This window comes from Caloenas nicobarica, chromosome 28 (assembly GCF_036013445.1).
Source record: "Caloenas nicobarica isolate bCalNic1 chromosome 28, bCalNic1.hap1, whole genome shotgun sequence".
Taxonomy (NCBI): Eukaryota; Metazoa; Chordata; class Aves; order Columbiformes; family Columbidae; genus Caloenas; species Caloenas nicobarica.
Window position 1 is genome coordinate 2,908,066 of NC_088272.1, and position 16,859 is coordinate 2,924,924.

General features: G+C 54.1%; 1 pseudogene; it reads left to right on the top strand.

The window, feature by feature from the left end:
- Positions 1-15,253: 15,253 nt before the first annotated feature.
- Positions 15,254-16,168, top strand: LOC135999494 (olfactory receptor 14J1-like; annotated as a pseudogene).
- Positions 16,169-16,859: the final 691 nt, after the last annotated feature.

Below are 16,859 nucleotides of genomic sequence, written 5' to 3' on the forward strand. Positions count from 1 at the left end.
GTTTCTGACACCCAAGAACACTCCCCAGAGTGGGAGGGGAGAAGGAGCTGTAGAAACGCCAAACCTCTCAAACTCAGTTTCTCAGCCCTGCGGGTACAGATGCTGGCAGTCCCTTCTGCAGCAGGAGCGGTTCCATCTGACAAAGCTGAACCCCAGGACTGGCCCCTGCCCCACCCCATCACACAGGGTCAGGCTGACTCCTCAAGAGCCCCTGGGCAGAGACCCTGCTCTTTATTGCACACTCATCAAGCACTGACAAGGGCTGCAGCCGGGACGTTCTCCTGGAAAAAGAAAAGGGTCTCTTTGTGGGAGGGTCTGTGGGAAATGGCTTTGGTTTTTCCCAGAGAAGTCTCATCTGAACCGTCACTGTCTTTTCCTCCTTGCACAGGTCCTCATGCCCAGAGCCAGCAAATGTCCAGCAGCAGCTCCATCACCCAGTTCCTCCTCCTGGCGTTCACAGACACACGGGAGCTGCAGCTCTTGCACTTCTGGCTCTTCCTGGGCATCTACCTGGCTGCCCTCCTGGGCAACGGCCTCATCATCACCACCATAGCCTGTGACCAGCACCTCCACACCCCCATATACTTCTTCCTGCTCAACCTCTCCCTCCTTTACCTGGGCTCCATCTCCACCACTGTCCCCAAATCCATGGCCAACTCCCTCTGGGATACCAGGGTCATTTCCTTTGCAGGATGTGTTGCCCAGGTCTTCTTTGTAGGTTTCTTATTTGGTGCAGAGTATTCTCTTCTCACCATCATGTCCTACGACCGCTACGCTGCCATCTGCAAACCCCTGCACTACGGGACCCTCCTGGGCAGCAGAGCTTGTGTCCACATGGCAGGAGCTGCCTGGGCCACTGAGTTTCTCAACGCTCTGCTGCACACGGCCAATACATTTTCACTGCCACTCTGCCATGGTAATACTGTGGACCAGTTCTTCTGTGAAATCTCCCAGATCCTCAAGCTCTACTGCTCAAACTCCTACCTCAGGGAACTTGGGCTTCTTGCGGTTACTCTCTCAGTAATATTTGGGTGTTTTATTTTCATTCTTTTCTCCTATGTGCAGATCTTGAGGGCCGTGCTGAGGATCCCCTCTGAGCAGGGACGGCACAAAGCCTTTGCCACGTGCCTCCCTCATCTGGCCGTGGTCTCCCTGTTTGTCAGCACCATCATGTTTGCCCACCTGAAGCCCCCCTCCATCTCCTCCCCATCCCTGGACCTGGTGGTGTCTGTTCTGTACTCAGTGGTGCCTCCAGCAGTGAACCCCCTCATCTACAGCATGAGGAACCAGGAGCTCAAGGATGCCCTGTGGAAATTCATACCTTAGTGTTTTCTGAAGCAGAAAACTACCCATCTACTTCTACATAGCAGTTTTAATGTAACTAGTTACAGGTGCAGTCTCTCATCTGTATTTTCTGTTGTTATTGATGTTTTCTTTATTGTGATAACGTGATCCCCTTTCTAAATCACTTTCTGCTTTTCTTTTATAACTAATGGCTGTGTAAATGAGGAGCCATGATCTGTGTGTATTTAAACAAAATAAAGGGTCCTGTAGTGACTTGTTTTTCAATATATATCCTTCCTGCAAGGCCTGTTTGGAGCTGCAGGGACAGTTCCTGTGTGCATGGGAGGAGGGGAAAAGAGTCCAGCCTGGCAGCCCTGCCAGGGAGCACCAGCGCTTGGCCTTCCAGAGCTGTTCTCGTTCCACTCCCACACTCTCCTTCTCATCCCTTGTGTTGGTGCAAGGCCTGAGTGCTCTGGCAGCCTGGTCACCGTCCTGCTGTGTGTGAGTCCTGTGAGCACAGGCAGGGACAGGCCATGGGCACTGCTGTGACAGAGCTGGCCTCACAACAGCCTTTTCAGAAAGAAAGGTCATCTCCTCAGGGCAGGGCCAGAAGGTTTAGCTCTTCTTCCAAACCTTCTCTCAAAAACATGCCCAAGGAAATGGCCACAGATGCAAACACCAGTGTACAGCTGCACAGTGTGTGTGTGCAGGGCTGGGCACACAGCAGTGTCCTCTCACAGCCAGGCCTCCTGCCAGAGACCTGCAGGACCAGCAGAGCAGGGGCTGGGCTGTGCCCCTGTGCACTGGACACACCTTGAGAAGAAGTCTCAGGACAATCATCATGCACTGGCCCCTCACAACCTTCCTTTCCAGCCCTGGCCTCTCTCCCCAGCTCACAGAGGTTGCTCTTCTCTCCTTGGTGGGACACTGAATGAGTTGTTCAGCAGTCTATGTTGGCTTTGTACAGATGAGATGTAGGCACACACATCATGTACGTGAGGTGACACGCACGCGAGTGATCACAAACACCATCAATTATTCCTTGTTTTTCCACTAAGGTCTGTGGCACAGACAAGGTCTTGAGGTCACTTGATGTTGGGAGGAACACCCCATGGGAAATCACCTGAATGCAGCACTGCGATCTTCTTCCTTGAACTGAGGTCCCCGTGTCCATTCCTCATGACATGGGACATCTCAGATGAGTGCAGAGCAGGGTGACACACCACAGGGCTGAGGTGCCTCCCGTCCCTTTGGAGTGGCAACAGGAGGCCAGAAACCCACTGTGACTCCTGCCTCCGTGTGTAAAAGGGACAGACTCTGTCTCTGATCATCTCTGGGTGCATAAACAGTCCTGAGACCAGCTCAGACACGGATGCCTGATGGAACCCTGGCATTTCTGTGTGTGACTCCAGGAACAAACCTCAGTGGCTGAGTGAGATTCATCTCAGCTACCTGGGACAGGCTCATTGCAAATGCTCCTGTCTGCTACATCACCCTTGCCCATGATTCTGGACTGTGTTTTCAAAAGTGACAGCAGAAACACGGGAGTTCTGAGGTCCTTGGGAAAGGAAGATGTCAAACCCATCTTCAAGAAGGGCAGGAAGGAGAATTTCAATAATTACAGGCTGGTCAGCCTACCTCCATCCCTGGGAACGGGATAGGCCGCATCTTCCTGCACCAATCTCCAGGCACCTGAAGGACAAGGAAGGGATTGCTGAACCAAAATGAGCAGAAAACCCAGTGAGTCCCAAGAAATGCTCTGAACCCATTCCAGAGCTTTAGACCCCCGGGAAAGAGCTCAGTGACAGTGCAGCCCATGCAGTTGCATCTGTGTCCCTCACTGAGCAGCACAACCAGTGTGGAGTCACCCCATGGTCCTGCAGCCAACCTGCTCTGTAGAGCATCAGTGCCAGGTTGGGGCCCTGTGGGGAGCACAGGGAACGGGCCAGGATGGGGGGAAATCAGACAGGAGCTTGGAGAGAAAAGTGCTGGTGTTCAGCTGCCCCAAGATAATACCCAGAGTTCAGGGTGCAGGGCCAGAAGTCCTTGCTGTCCTGGTGCTTCACCAGGCCCTGGAAGTAGCTGGAGAAGGATTGGTGTCCCCCACTTGCAATCTTTTAGTGCATCATCCCTCGTGAAGGGTGGCATGGAAAGCAAGTCTGGGACTCTGTTTCAGGATTTGCACCGAAGAAAGTATTCGCCCAGAAGCCACATCATTTTGCTCTGGTACTTCAGTCCTGGTGCTCATCACATGTCCTTAAGACAAACTTATGCACCCCTCTTGTCAACCTTACCCCAAAAGTCACCCCTAGACAAGGCTCCTGAGCTGGGGCCGAGCTGGAGAACTGGGGTCCAGCTGTGACCAGAGGAAGGACAAGGCCTGTCCTGGGTCCTCTAAAGGGCCGGCAGCCTCTGATCTCCACCAGAAAAGGCAGCATGCAGGAAACTGTAGACCATCCCCAAGCCCATTGGAGGCCCTTAGGAAGAGTTCCTCTCTCCAAATATCCAGCCCAGCTTGTTGCTGCACGAACAACCAGGAGAAACTGCCCCAGGACCCTCATTCCAGACCCCATCTCCTCCACCCCATACAGGCAGTGCTCTCCTCCTTGTCACTGAGGTGGTTCCAGGGACCCAAGGGACACCTGTGGGGAGGAGATGTTGGGTAGTACAGTGTCCTTCAGTGCTCCTCATGGCACCTCCTGCTGGGCTTTGTGCCGCTGGTCACAACCCTCTGAGCCTGGCTGTTCAGTCAGTTCTCAGTGGTGCTAAACAGGAATATGCCCATGAGGACCTTGGGCTGCACTGGGAGGAGCGTGGCTACCCAGCCAAGGGCAGTTATTGTCCATCTTGACTCCGCACTGGTGCGGTCACATCTGGAGCGGGGTGTCCCAGTGGGAGGCTCCCCACTCTGGAGGGAGCTGTCCGATCCCTAGATCCAAGATTTCTCCTGCCTAGAGCCCCCATCTCCTCCCTTGGGTTTTGCTTTTCTCAGTTCAGGATTCTCCTCTCCTGACAATTGGGTTGCAGTTCAGGTACTTAACAGTTTGCAATTAATTCCCTTCCCATCCTTCCTGTGATTCTTGAGCATAGTGAGCTCTTCTACCACAGCTTGCCAATCACAGCAATTACCACAAGCTCTTTCCTCTGACAATGTGTAACTCTAACTCACCCTGTGCCTTCATGAGTAATCAGTGACAGCACCTGCCATCCTGCCAACATCAGTTGCTGTCAGGTGAGTGACTCACAGCACCCCAGCTGAGCACAGTTTTAGATCACTTACAGTGCAATGTTAGTGTGGTGGCAAGGGTGACTATTGCTACATGGACAAAACATGCCAGGCCTAATCAGAGTGATTTCTACATGGACAGGAAATGCCAAAGGCTAAAGGGAGGCCCTCCCATTGAGTCAAAGTTCAGAATGGACCCCCTTGCTTTCTGAACTCCTCCTCAGAGAAGAGTCTAGGTGCAGCTGGATGCAAACTTAGCCCCAGACTGGATCTACAGCTCATGTCTAAGAGACACAGAGGGTAGGGGAAACAGCTAAGGGATTCTATTTATATATGGCCAAAGGATTGCATGTGCTCACTCGATTCCTTATGTCACTTAGCTGGGATTTCAGAGTTTCATCATTCTGCACCTCAACATCCTTACCTCCCCTCCAGGGGCCTGGGGTCAGGTGGATTGCAGTCTGGATCCTTGGTCTCTTGAGGCAAACTCTCAGGCAAAGTCCATGTCAATAAGTAACCAAACAGAGCAGTACGGCAGGAGGGCTGACTTGAGCTGCTGCCTTTGCTGAGGTCCCAGCCAAGTGTAGAAATCCCTGGGTATTTATACCCTTACAGACTATTTACCCACCCCTCACACCATGATTCAGTCCAATAGCAAGAGTTGAGTCTGGAGTCTTCTTGCTTCTGAGAGGATCCTTTGCACTGACCTTGGACAGGCCTTTGCTTTGTGCAACTGTAGATATCATTTACAGTCCATAGCTGCTTCATACCAGCCCTGAATGTAGTGTTCTCTCTGAATGAAGCCTATTTGTTCACAGAAGTGTAATGCAGGCCTTACCTCACAGGTGGCAATCATAGCCTGTAGCTGCTTGTGTTGCCATTAAGTAAAGGCTGCAATTGCAAGTGATACACTCTTCAGAGGCATTTTCTTAAGCTAAAAGACTCATATTGACAACATGGTCACCTACAAAGAAAAAACTTAATTAAAACACTGTGAAACAACAGCACGCTAGTCAATGATCTTGGGTATCCACTGTAAAACACCAGTGAAGGGACGGTCCACTCCCCCTGCCCATGGCTACTCCATCCCAGATGATGGTACAGCCTTTGCCTATGGAATTGAATAAGTCAAGAAATTAACCACGGACTCCTAGGGCTCAGTCCACCCACACCTGACTGTACACCTCCGGGTAGAGCAGCTACAAGACAAACACACACATGCAAAGACTGACGCTCCACAGAATGCTACAAACACCGCCACTCCAACAGCACCAAAAACGTTCAACAAGGAGAACAACAACAACAGATGGCACTAAAACAAACTACATGGAGGCAGTGGTGAGGTGAGAGGCCTCTACTGCAACCCCAAACCAAAAAGGAGCCGAACATCACGGCTCCTTACGAGATGGCGGTGCGGGCACCACAAACCGAGATGGCAGCACGGGCACCACAAGCTGCTGCAAGACCTAAAGACTTCAAGATGCTGGGACAAAGTGCCAGTCCATTAGACTGGATGGGTAGACAGCAGAGCTGCCGACACAGCCCGGAACAACACTATAAAAACACAACTGACCAGAAATGTCTGAGGCGCAAGAACCATCTACGCTTTCGGCTGCTGATACAAGAAAACCAGCACCCAACTGGCAACAGGCCAATCGGCACCGGCATTCCAGACCCCGGGACAGCACCTGAGATGCCTGTGGTGCCCCTCGGGCACAACAAGACCTCAGGATCATCTGAACAGCGCAACACAGGCTTCCCAAAGTACACACCAACGCAGACACAGGCTGGAGCTGCCCTGCCCAAGCTGGCATCGCACTGTAAGGTTCCCTGCGCCCTTTAGCCACCCAAAGGGGACTGTTCCTGGACGGCCCTTTCCCCTCTGAGAACTTGAACTTCCCCCACCCCGCAATTCTCAGCCCCCGTGCCTCCACTTATCTTTCAGAGGGCCAAGGGACTGAATTCATCTTCAACATACGAAAACACCACATGGGCTAACAGGGATCTTCCTGCAGTTGCCACTTTCCCCTTCATCACCCGCAGTAAGAAAAAAAAAAAAATCACAAGCACACTATTGAGCACCAGGATAATATTTACCAGTACTAGTCCACTAGCCGTTGCTCACCTTGGCTGAGTTCTGGGAAGGACATTTAAATGATCCACCAGGGGCCACCGCCCACTGCAAGGCTTCTGGGGACAACACCATGTTCTGTGGGTGATCAGGGAGGCGATGAGCCACCCCATAGCCAGAAAGACACTCTGCCTTATGGCCCTGCTGCTTCCTTCAGAAATGCTAGAACTCCATCTACAGATACGAGACACTCACTCTAACCCCCACTAGATAACCTGAGCATCAGTCCTAGGAGAAGAGATTATATCAGCAGCTTGGTATACAGCAGTAAAACCAAAAAACAACACTGCATTTTCATTGCAGTCAGAAGTTCAGGGAAAATGCAAAGCTCCTAGAATTAAACCAATAAATTAAGCATAGTTACAAACATACTTTCTAGTACAGCTGCTGTTGAACCTTTGCTGCTCCTGAAGCTCTTACCTCAAGCAGACACCTCCACTTCTCCAAACACGTCTGTCCATGCTGATTAAACAGCTCAAAAGCTGCCAACTGCTGAAGGAGCAGCAGAGAACCAGCACCAGAGCAGCCTTGGAGCAGAATGAGTTCTCTGCCCAGGGGCTGGGGCTCAAATACCCCGGGCCCTGCCCACCCCCTTCCCACAATCCCCTGGGGCAGGGGCGGGGAGAATCATCCTGGACCCCGCCCACCATCCTTACCAAATCACCTGGGGAAGGGGCGGGGTCAATCACCCAGGCCCCGCCCACCATCCTTAACAAACCACCTGGGGAAGCGGCGGGGTCAATCACCCAGGCCCCACCCACTACCTTTACCAAACCACCTGGGGAAGGGGCGGGGTCAATCACCCCAGGCCCCGCCCACCATCCTTACCAAATCACCTGGGGAAGGGGCGGGGTCAATCACCCCAGGCCCCGCCCACCATCCTTACCAAATCACCTGGGGAAGGGGCGGGGTCAATCACCCAGGCTCCACCCACCACCCTTAACCAAACCACCTGGGGAAGGGGCGGGGTCAATCACCCCAGGCCCCGCCCACTATCCTTACCAAATCACCTGGGGAAGGGGCGGGGTCAATTGCCCCAGGCCACGCCCACCATCCTTACCAAATCACCTGGGGAAGGGGCGGGGTCAATTGCCCCAGGCCACGCCCACCACCCTCACCAAACCACCTGGGGAAGGGGCGGGGTCAATCACCCCAGGCCCCACCCACCACCCTCACCAAACCACCTGGGGAAGGGGCGGGGTCAATCACCCCAGGCCCCACCCACCACCTTTACCAAACCACCTGGGGAAGGGGCGGGGTCAATCACCCCAGGCCCCACCCACCACCTTTACCAAACCACCTGGGGAAGGGGCGGGGTCAATCACCCCAGGCCCCGCCCACCAAGGGACCAAAGCACCTGGACCATCACTGGCAATGACAGCACCTGCACTTTTCTACCTCTATTGCAACCGCAATGGAACTGAGTACAGATTTCAACTTAGTTTTTTTAGGATGTAGATAGAAAATTAAATACAATAACTATATTATTAATAAAATTGTGTCTTGAAATTTCCGATAAAAAAATTAGGATGCTATTGTGTTACACTAAATTTCTAGCAAAACCACAGATACTACCTGACTTGTACCAGGTGTACATTCTGGGTAGGACTGAATGACAAAGCATAATTAGATTCCACAAAAATCTCTTCTAAAAAATAACCCGGGGCTTGCTTTGTCTCCCCAGGACCCCCCTCATCTTCCAGGGCTCTCTGGACCCTCCCCAGCTATCGCCTCATCTCCCTGGGGCTCCCCTGAGATCCACCGTCCTCCCCAGGGTTCACATCGATTCCCCGAGGCTGCCAAGTTCTCCCCAGGGCTTGCCTTGGTTCCTAAGGGCTCCCCAAACCGTGTCTTGGTTCCTCAGGGCTCCCCATTCCTCCCCAGGGCTCCCCAAAACGTGTCTTGGTTCCCAGGGCTCCCCATTCCTCCCCAGGGCTCCCCCACAGGCCTCCGTCAGACTCTGTCAGACTCGGTCGGGCGCTGTCAGGCCCTGTCGAACCCTGCCAGGCCCTGTCAAGCCCTTGAAGGCTCCGTCGGGCTGTGTCAGGCCTTGGCAGGCTCTATCACTCTTTGTCGGGCTGTGTCAGGCCCTGTGGTGCTTTCCTGGGCTCTGTTCAGCTCTGTCGGGCTCTCTCAGGTTTCTTGGGCTCTGCCAAGATCGGTCGGGCTTTGTCAGGCCCTGTCGCGCCTTGTTGGGATCTGTCAGGCCCTGCCGGGCTTTGTCGGGCCCTGTCGACCTCTGTCGGTCTTTATCGGGCTTTGACGGGCTCTGTCAGGCTCTGTTGGACGTTCTCGGGCTCTGTCAGATTTTGTCGGGCTTTGACAGACTCTGTCAAGCTCTATCGGACTTTGTTGGGCTCTGTCGGGCTTTATCGGGCTTTGTCGGGCCCTGTCAGGCTCTGTTGGCCCTTATTGGGCTCTGTCATGCTCTATTGGGCTTTGCCGGTTTCTGTCGGTTTCTCTCGGGATCTGTTGGGCTCAGGGCCGTGGTCTCCAAATCGGGGCTCGGTCCGGGTTCCCCTTTGGGTCCTAGAGCCCCCCCAGCCCCGGGGACCAGGACAACCCTCGGGGGATGGGAGGCAGGAACCCACTTACTCCCATTTGGGGGTGCACAAAAAGGGGGGGCAGGTGATGGCCTGACACCAGCCTGGGGGCATTGGGGGCTCCTTGGGGGGGTCACGGCAGCTCGTGGGTGCTGGGGAAGGGGCCAGGGGGATCCCCACGGCATCTGGGGGACTCTGGAGGTGATGCCCCCGCTCGGATCCAGGCGCCTTCGTGATTCTCAGGGCGGTCCCGTTGGTGTCCTGGGGGAGGATCTCTGGAGGTCCCCTCAGTGTCCCCGGGGGGTCCCCGCTGTGTCCTTGGCTCCCATGGAGAGGGGTCCCCCAGCCCCGATAGACTCTGCCCATAGCCCCCCCGAGCCCCCGCATTCAGCACTGGGGGTGGCGCTGTGTCCCCAAACGGCACCCCGTCCCCAGCCCCTCCCAGAGAGCAGAGATAGCGGTAAAATCCATCATTTTAATGCAATGGGAGGCCCAAGGGGTGACCCCACCAAGACAAAACCCAGGGCCCCACGGTCCCCCCAGTCCCACACACCCCAGGGGGGGCAACAGGAAATAAATTACGGAGAAGGGGCTGAAGGGCAAAGGGGCACAGGGGGGTTGGGGGTCACCAAGCACAGGGTGCCGGAGGGGGTCGGGGTCCCCAAGGTGCTGGGGGGGGGCTCAGGGGAGCTCATGGAGGCTCTTGAGTGTGTGGAACTCGAGGCCCTGGGGGGCACAGAAGCAGCGGGGGCAGGGCAGGTGTGGCCCCATATTTCTTTCCTTTTTCTCCACTCTCTCTATCGAGTGCCACTTTACGGGCAAAACAATAAAGTAACACTGATGATTGAATTGCAACCCCTTGCCATTTTGGTTGCCTTAATTTTGCGCTTCGAGATCAAGGTAAACGAACCATCATAAGCCCATCACCAAATGGACCGTGACAGGCCTGGAGCACAAGTCTTATGAGGAGCAGCCGAGGGACATGAGGGTCTTTACCTGCAAGAAAAGAGACTGAGGGGAGACCTTATCGGTCTCAACCACTACCTGAAAGGAGGTTGTAGCATGGAGGGTGTTGGTCTCTTCTCCCAAGCAGCAAGTGATAGGACGAGAGGAAATGGTCTCAAGTTGTGCCAGGGAAGGTTCAGATTGGATATTAGGAGGCATTTCTTCATGGAAAAAATTGTGAAGCAGTGGAACAGGCTGCCCAGGGAAGTGCTGGAGTCACCATTCCTGGAGGTGTTTAGAAGACATTTAATTGGGTTTCTTAGGGACATGGTTTAGTGCTAGAGTTGGGTTATGATTAGACTCGATGATCCTGAGGGTCTCTTCCAGCTGAAATTTTTCTATAATTCTATTGACAAATCAAATTCAGGGCGGTTATTCCCTTTCAATGCCAGTTACAGGCCTGCAGTGTTACGTGAGGTGCCAAGGCTCTCGCACACCCCTACATGCACTGGGCAGGGACAGCGATGGTCCTGTCCAGGGCAGCCATCCCCATCCACAGTGAGTGTGGGACAGACACCCCAGACAGCACTGCAGACAGATTCGGTGCCTTTGTGCAAGAAACTCATTCCCACCTCTGAAGCATCGCAAGATCTGTCCCTTCTCTATCCAGTAGATGTAGGGCAGCCCTTGAATAGGAAGCGCTTCACACCGTGGTATCCATGCGTATAGCAACACTTCCAAATCTCCTTTTTTTCTTTTCACCAAACCTGTTCTCACCCCCTTGATAAGACAATCAAGGAACAGACAAACCATTGTCACATTGGGCCTGTCGGCAGCACCTTGTCATTCCTAGAGATCAGTGACACGTCTGCCCAAGTACCTCAGGGGCAGCAGAGACGCCACTGACAAAACACACGTTTCCTTCCAGGTCTGTCATTCCCAGCCCTGTTTCTCTCTGGCCTTGGGGACAGCAGGGCTTGCTCACTCTCCTGTTGCCCCATTTCAGACCTAACTTTCCATCTGCCAAGCACTGTGACATTACTCTGCTCTGAAGTCAAACCTTTGCACACATGGGGACCTGGATTCTTGATACCCACCAGATTTCCCTAAGACTCTCAGAGCTTGGCCGGGTGCTACAGCTGAGGTGCCACAGCCCAACTGTGCACTGATGCCCTGAGCCAAGGGCACAGCCAGGACAAGCTGCAGCCTGTGCTGTTTGACACCCATGGAGTCACCGCCAGGCGTGGTGGGACAAGTCACACAGCTTGGGGTGCTGCAATGGCTGGGTACAGGCTTTTCAGGAGAGACGGGCTGGAAGGGTCAGCAGTGGGATTCCCTCAGAGTGAAGAAGTTGCTTGGATGTATGGAGCTCCTTTATGTGGGGAGTGACCAGATGGGTTTTCCCTTGTGAGTGAGGGCACCAATGACAAAGCCTGTGGGGGCACATGGCCATGCCCCCCAACAATCTGGTGCCACCGAAAGTGGGGCACAGCAGTCAGGGAGAGGCACCAGGATAAGGAGGAGAAAGCAGCACTGAAAGACTGTGCTAGGGAAATTGGAAGTTATTTCCTTTTTCTTGAATAAACTCTGGATGGAACCCTGCTACTGCTGCCATTTTAGTGGCCTCTTTCTGGGCTCAGGAGAGTCCTGGAGGCTGAGGCCCCTTTTCTTTAGGGGGCACCGGGGGGTCCCCGGGCGAGCGGTCCCTGCCCTGGCTGGAATTGGAGGGAATGCGGCTGCAGCAGTACAGAGAGAGTCCAGACCTGGAGAAACTTTGGGGTTCCACCACCAGGAATCTCCTGAGTTTCAAAAGGGGAAGCGGCCAGTTCTGTATCGGGGCAGGAGAATAACCCCATCCATCAGGACAGAGCAGGACCTGACACGCTGAGCAGGGACCCTGAGGAGAAGGGCCTGGGCACTACAAGGGCCGCCACACAAGCCCGTGCCGCACGCTCACCATGACCAAGGCAGCTGCACCCGGGGCTGCATGAGGAGGAGCGTGGGCACCCAGACACCTGGAGTTCTCATCCCATTCGGTTCAGCACTGGTGTGACCCCACACACACGGGTGTGTGCCAGTGTGCGGCTCCCAGTTTGGAGAAGCAGGGAGGAACTGGAGAGTGCAGGGCTGTGCCAAGGCAGGGTTCAGGACCTTGTGCACATGGTGTGGGATGCTGAGGGACCTGGGCTGCTCTGGCCCAGCAGCGCTGGGGAGGCTGCAGCAGTGTAGGAGTAGCCTGAGAGTGCTGGAAGGGTGGTTTCAGAGAGGGTGGAGGTTTTCTTCATAGTGGGAAAGAGCATGAGAAAGAAATAATGGCACAAAGTGCAGCTGGGGAGGTCCAGGCTGGACATGAGCAGGAAGGAATGTGAGTGGAAGGGCAGTGCTGTGGTGGAGCAGGTCACCCAGAGGGAGTCTGCATCAGCCCAAGGCTTTGTGCTTCAAGGAACAGCTGGGGAGGATGGAGAGAGATCAGCAAAGGAAGGAAGATGCTCAGACAAGAGCAAGGTGGGCAGCAGGGGGGATGTCTCCAGCCTGCAGGGAAAGAGGTGCAGGGGATGCCACAGCATAGGACAGGCCAAGGGATGTAAAGAGGCTGAAAGCCCCCACCAGACATGAGCTCCTTCTCCCCTTGGCTGTGGCTGTTGTCTCCAGCTCTGATGCCTGTGAGGAGACACCTTGTCCTTACAGCACAGGGGCCTCATGGCCTCCTTGTCCCCAGCCAGGAACCTGGGAGGTGTGGGACCATAGTCCTGCCCTTGGCCTTGCACAGCCCCACATCACACTGTCCCAGGAAGGGCCCTGGGCAACGTGGGAGGGACAGGATCTGCCTTCCCAGGGCTGGGGGTCAGGGCTTGGCCCTTGGATTAGTCAAACACATCCAGGTTTGCTCAGCATCAGAGAGACCTTCACCTTGCTTATCCTGACCTGTCATCTCTGCCTCCAGTTTTCTTCTCTAACCAGACCCTGGGGTCAGTTCCTCAGTAATGTTCCTCAGTGGGACCCATTAACATTACAAGAAACTTTGGAGTTTGAATCTGACTTGGACTTCTTGAGAGGTTTCTTCAGCTTCCTCCAGGGTCTGAAGTTCATGGACTCAGCACCATACCCACCAGAGGGGTCATTAAAGTGCCTTGGGCTGCTCCTGTGCTGCTGAGCTGGGCTGGGCTCCTGGGACACAGGGAGCTCATGGCAAGCAGCAGCGCTGCAGAGAGACAGCTCTGCCCAGGAGCAGCTCCTCTGCAAAGCGCAGCAGGGCTGAGGGCTCTGCCTGGGGATGTCAGGGAGACGAGCAAGGCAGAGAGAGATGAAAGGTGGTCAGGATGGGGAGGATGACTGAGAGCTCACTGGAGGAGAAATCTTTGCAGCCCTTGCCATGGTAAGTCTCTGGGTGCAGGGCAATGCAGCTGTAGCTCCTGGAGGCATCTCCTGAAGTTAGCACAGGCACAGCTTGAGGGATGTGTGAGGAGGAGGCTCTTGTCAGGCACTTTTGAACAGCTGTGAAGCTGGGTGAGCAGCCAGGGGTGCCCAGGGCTGTCCTGCAGAGCAGGGTCCCTGCACCCCAGGGCTGTGCCGGGGCAGGGACTCTGCCGCCTGCCAGGGTCAGCGCTTAGCCTGCCCGGGGAAATCCCATTGCATTGGAGGGAGAAGCTCTGCATGAAAGGAACAACCGCAGCAATGCAGGGTCCTTCTGCTGTACAGAGGGTGCTGCCTGTGTCAGAGCTACTCACATCTCCAGATCACTGCAGGACATTCTTAGGGGACTTCTAAAATAGTGCAGCAAGGCAGCGGTTACCTGAAAGGGAAGGATCCTGTTCTTTCAGTCACTTACTCTGGGTTGATGAGGTGGGCACTGGAACATAAAAACTCATGTCTTGATTTAGGAGTAGGCACTGAAATTCCATATACATTTCTGGGAGTATCAGAACTAAGCACACCGTGGCTTACAGACAAGACCAGCATGACTTTTTCAGCCTCATCAGGGCTGGTCTGATGTTCCCATCAGAGCCGGCCCACACAGAGCTGCCCCTGGGCAGTGCCGGCTGCTGGGAGGGGTCTGCAGGGCAGAGCTGAGCACACAGCGGCTGGGATGGGGTCTGTGACCCTGACAGGAGGAGACCTGGGCACAGAGACACAGCTGCAGGCAGGGACAGCTCCAGGCAGCAGAGCAGGGGCTGGTCAGGAGCTCTTCTGCTCCTGCTCTGCAGGTGGCTGCTGGGGGTTGTCTGCTGGGCAATGATCGGACTGTCCCTTTAGCACATCCCATCTCCAGGAGCCCTGACTCTGCTCTGCCTGTCCTGCTGGGCTCACCAGCTGCCCCCAGAAAGGCCCAGCTCTGCTGTAGGATCCCAGGAGTGCTGAGCTTTTCCTTGGGGTCCGCACTGTCCTGCCAGAGTCCTTTGCCTCTCTGGGTGAGGGGTCGTGTCCTGCTCTCTCCATCACATCTGCACCTCTGGGCTGGGACAGAGAAGAGTTTGCAGATCTGCCCTTTCAAACAGGGCTCCCTGCTCCAGTACGAGTCCAGTTTTGGGTTTTCTTTTAAAGAGAGGATTGTTTATGAAGTTGTTTTTAAGGCAGCACAAGTGAAAGCACAGGGCAAATGGGTAAAAGCTGCTCTCCTGACTCTGCACTGAGCCACAGAGAGATGAGCCCTTTTGCCTGTCCTGTCTGAAGACTCTTCACATTTTCAGTCATATATATGAGGATTTCAACCCCTGCAAAAATCCACTCATGAGATGTGATGGTGGAAAATTCAAAATACAGACAAAATCATGATAATGACATGCTAAGCCTCTGCTTTGCAGACCACACTCTTAAGTGTCACGAGTGCAGATATTGAACGTTTCCATTAATGGTGCGTAAAATATGACATTGCTTGTGAACCTCGAAGCTGTCACAACCCAGCTCCCATGTCACCACTGCGGCAGAACAAAACTGGCTACTTGGCACCAGAGGAGCAGAGGTTCTATTTCTCACAGCACACTCAGCACACACCAGAGAAAGGAAATGCATTTCAATTCAGGGTATTTATATAAAAAAATGGAGTGGCTCTCTCAGAGGAGTGTGTCCTGATTTTAAGTTGCCATTTGCTTTTTACAGGAGAGCCTGAATGGCAAGAAACAACAAATGTGCAACAGCAGCTCCATCACCCAGTTCCTCCTCCTGGCGTTCACAGACACACGGGAGCTGCAGCTCTTGCACTTCTGGCTCTTCCTGGGCATCTACCTGGCTGCCCTCCTGGGCAACGGCCTCATCATCACCACCATAGCCTGTGACCAGCACCTCCACACCCCCATGTACTTCTTCCTCCTCAACCTTGCCCTCCTCGACCTGGGCTGCATCTCCACCATTGTCCCCAAATCCATGGCCAATTCTCTCTGGGACACCAGGGCCATCTCCTATCAAGGATGCACTGCTCAAGTCTTAACATTTGCCTTTTAGGTTGGAGCAGAGTATTCACTTCTCACTGTCATGTCGTACGACCGCTACGTTGCCATCTGCAAACCCCTGCACTACGGGACCCTCCTGGGCAGCAGAGCTTGTGTCCACATGGCAGCAGCTGCCTGGGCCAGTGGGTTTCTCAATGCTCTGCTGCACACGGCCAATACATTTTCACTGCCGCTCTGCAAGGGCAATGCCCTGGACCAGTTCTTCTGTGAAATCCCCCAGATCCTCAAGCTCTCCTGCTCAAACTCATACCTCAGGGAACTTGGTCTTCTTCTGGTTAGTCTCTTACTAGTATTTGGGTGTTTTGCGTTCATTGTGCTGTCCTATGTGCAGATCTTGAGGGCTGTGCTGAGGATCCCCTCTGAGCAGGGACGGCACAAAGCCTTTTCCACGTGCCTCCCTCACCTGGCCGTGGTCTCCCTGTTTGTCAGCACTGCCATGTTTGCCTACCTGAAGCCCCCCTCCATCTCCTCTCTATCCCTGGATCTGGTGGTGTCTGTTCTGTACTCGGTGGTGCCTCCAGCAGTGAACCCCCTCATCTACAGCATGAGGAACCAGGAGCTCAAGGATACCCTGTGGAAATTCATACCTTAGTGTTTTCTGAAGCAGGAAACTACCCATCTGCTACTACATAGCAGTTTTAATGTAACTAGTTACAGGTCCAGCCTCTCATCTGTATTTTCTGTTGTTATTGATGTTTTCTTTATTGTGATAACGTGATCCCCTTTCTAAATCACTGTCTGCTTTTCTTTTATAACCACTGGCTGTGTAAATGAGGAGCCATGATCTGTGTGTATTTAAACAAAATAAAGCATCCTGTAGTGACTTGTTTTTCAATATATATCCTCCCTGCAAGGCCTGTTTGGAGCTGCAGGGACAGTTCCTGTGTGCATGGGAGGAGGGGAAAAGAGTCCAGCCTGGCAGCCCTGCCAGGGAGCACCAGCGCTTGGCCTTCCAGAGCTGTTCTCGTTCCACTCCCACACTCTCCTTCTCATCCCTTGTGTTAGTGCAAGGCCTGAGTGCTCTGGCAGCCTGGTCACCGTCCTGCTGTGTGTCAGTCCTGTGAGCGCAGGCAGGGACAGGCAATGGGCACTGCTGTGACAGAGCTGGCCACAGAACAGCCTTTCCAGAAAGAAGGGTGATCTCCTATGGGCAGGGCCTGAAGGTTTAGCTCTTCTTCCAAGCTTCTCTGTAGAACATGCTGAATTGACATGCAGATGCAAACAGCAGGGTACAGCTGCACAGTGTGTGTGTGCAGGGCTGGGCACACAGCAGTGTCCTCTCA